Raw genomic sequence first — 2,986 nt, 5'->3', positions numbered from 1 at the left:
CCTCCCTCCCTCCCTCCCTCCCTCCCTCCCTCCCTCCCTTCCTTCCTTCCTTCCTTCCTTCCTTCCTCCTTTCTTCTTCTTAGGTTAAGTGACTTTATTTTTTGATTTTTACAAGGCAGTGGGGTTATGTGACTTTTTCAGTCACACAACTAAGCAAATATTAAGTTTCTGAAGTCAAATTTGAACTTAGATCCTCCTGACTCCAGGGCTGGTGCTCTATGCCACTTAACTGTCCGTCTCTACATATATTTTAGAGATGAGTCCTTTATCAGAAAACCTAGTTGTAAAAATTGTTTACCAATTTATTGCATTCCTTTTAATCTTTGGTTGCATTGGTTTTGTTTGTACAACAATTTTTCAATTTAATGTAATCAAAATAATCCGTTTTGTTCTTTTTTATGTTCTCTATCTCTTCTTGGTCATAAAATGCTCACCTTTCCATAGATCTGACATATAAACTCTTCCTTGTTCTCCTAATTGGCTTATGATATCACCTTTTATGTCTAAAACTTGTTCCTATTTGGACCTTATCCTGGAATGGGATGTGTGATGTTGGTCTGTCTAGTTACTATCTTTAAGTTTTCCCAGCATTTTTTATCGAGGAGTGAGTTCTTTTGTCTCAGAAACTGGAACCTTTTGGTATATCAAAGTGCAGATTAATATAGTCACCTACTACTATTTCTTTTGCACCTAAATCTATTATACTGATCCACCAGTCTATTTCTTAGCCAGTACCAAACAGTTTTGATCACTGATGTTTTATAATTTTAGATCTGTTTTATTTAGCCTGCCTTCCTTTCCATTTTTAAAAAATTAATTCCCTTGATATTCTTGACCTTTTGTTCATCCATATGAATTTAGTTACTGTTTTTTCTAGCCCCCAAAAGTAATTTTTTGTAAGTTTTATTGTTATGACACTGAATAAGTAATTTAGTTTAGGTAGAATTGTCATTTTTATTATATTAGCTTGGCCTTCTCATTAAGCAATTGACATTTGCTCAGTGATTTAGATTTTCTCTTTGTGTAAAAATGTTTTATAGTTGTTTTCATATGGGTTTCTGAGTCTATCTTGGCACATAGACTCCTAAGTATTTTATATTATCTATAGTTATTTTAAATGGAATTTTTCTTTCTGTGTCTTGCTGCTGTGTCTTGTTAGTGGGTTTATAGTGATCTATGTGTGTTTATTTTATATACTGTAACCTTGCTAAAGTTGCTAATTGTTTCAAGTAGTTTTTTAGATGACTTTCTAGGCTTCTCTAACTATACCTTTGTATCATCTTCAAAGAGTGATAATTTTGTTTCTTCATTACCCATGCTAATTCCTTCAATTTCTTTTTCTTTTATTGTTAAAGCTAACATTTCTAATGCAATATTTTTTTTTTTGCAAGGCAAATGGGGTTAAGTGGTTTGCCTAAGGCCACACAGCTAGATAATTATTAAGTGTCTGAGGCCAGATTTGAACCCAGGTACTCCTGACTCCCAAGGCTTTATCCACTACGCCACCTAGCGGCCCCTCTAATGCAATATTGAATAATAGTTGTGATAACAGACATTCCTGTTTCACCCTGATCTTATTGGGATTGCTTTTAACTTATCCCTTGTAAGGCTTGTTTATTGTTTTAGTTAGATACTGCTTATTGTTTGAAGGAACACTCCATTTATTCGTATACTTTCTAGCGTTTTTAATAGGAATGGTTGCTGTATTTTGTCAAAAACATTTTCAGCATCTATTGAATAATCATATTATTTCTGTCAGGTTTGTTACTGATATGTTCAATTATGCTGATAATTTTTCTAATATTAAACCAACCTTACCTTCCTGTTATAAATCCTACCTGATCATAATGTATTATTCTAGTGAAATAATACACTGATCAACCTCCTGGAAAAGGTTGTAATTGCTTTTTTAATATTTTATTTAAGTTTTTGCATCCATATTCATTAGGGAAATTGTTCTATAATTTTCTTTCTCTGTTTTGACTCATCCTAGTTTAGGTATCAGCATATCATGTTGGTATCATAGAAGGAATTTGGTAAAACTCCATCTATTTTTTCTCATAGTTTATAGGAAGAATTAGAAGCAATTGTTCCTTGAATGTTTGGTGAAATTAACTTATGAATCCAACTGATCCTGAAGATTTTTCCTTAGGGAGCTCATTGATGGCTTGTTTAGTATCTTTTTCTGGGACGGGGTTTAAGTATTTAGTTTCTTCTTCTTTTAGCCTGGGTAATTTATATTTTTGTAAATTTTAAAACATAAATATACATTCATTTCACTTAGATTTCCAAATTTATTGGCATGCAGTTGAACAAAGTTGCTCTGAATTATTGCTTTAATTTCATCCTTATTGGTGGGAAATTATTAAAAATTTCTATACCAAATTGAATATGTATGTTGTCTCCTCTTTGAGTCAGTTCTAATTGGAGAGGTAGGGTCTCTCAATTCCCCCCTATTCACTCTACTGTAAAAGCTTTTTCTTGCCTCCCTTATGTGAGACAATTTTGCCCATTCCATCTTCTTTCCCCTTTTCTCAATACATTCCTCTTTCACCCCTTATTTTTGTTTTTTTTATTTTAGATATCATCTCTTTACATGCAACTCACATTTGTGCCCCTGTCTATATTCACCCCTTCAAACTGTTCTTGATAATGAGTAAGTTCATATGAATTATCAGAATCATCTTCCCATCCAGTTCATGAATAGTTCAACATCATTGTCCCTTATGCTTTCCCTTTGTCACCTTTTTTATGTTCCACTTGAGTCTTGGATTTGAAGATCAGATTTTCTATTGAGCTCTGATCTTTTCATCAGAAAAACTTGAGAGTCTGCTATTTTGTTAATTGTCCATTCTTTTCCCCTGATAGATATGCTCAGTTTTGCTGGGTAGTTAATTCTTGGTTATAGTCCAAGCTCTTTTGCCTTTTGGAATATCGTAAGGGTTATGATACTTTAATGTAGAGGCTGCTAAATTTTGTATTATCT

The 2,986-nt window shown here is 33.1% G+C and overlaps 1 protein-coding gene across 5 annotated transcripts in view; it reads left to right on the top strand.

Annotated features, from left to right (window-relative positions):
- Nucleotides 1-2,986, top strand: part of SCAF11 (SR-related CTD associated factor 11) — a 106,971-nt gene that overhangs the window by 43,687 nt on the left and 60,298 nt on the right. The gene's annotated exons all lie outside the window — the stretch shown is intronic.

Source organism: Macrotis lagotis, chromosome 7, assembly GCF_037893015.1.
Source record: "Macrotis lagotis isolate mMagLag1 chromosome 7, bilby.v1.9.chrom.fasta, whole genome shotgun sequence".
In the NCBI taxonomy this organism is placed as follows: Eukaryota; Metazoa; Chordata; class Mammalia; order Peramelemorphia; family Peramelidae; genus Macrotis; species Macrotis lagotis.
The sequence above is the reverse complement of the archived record's forward strand: the minus strand, read 5'-3'. Positions and strand labels throughout refer to the sequence as shown.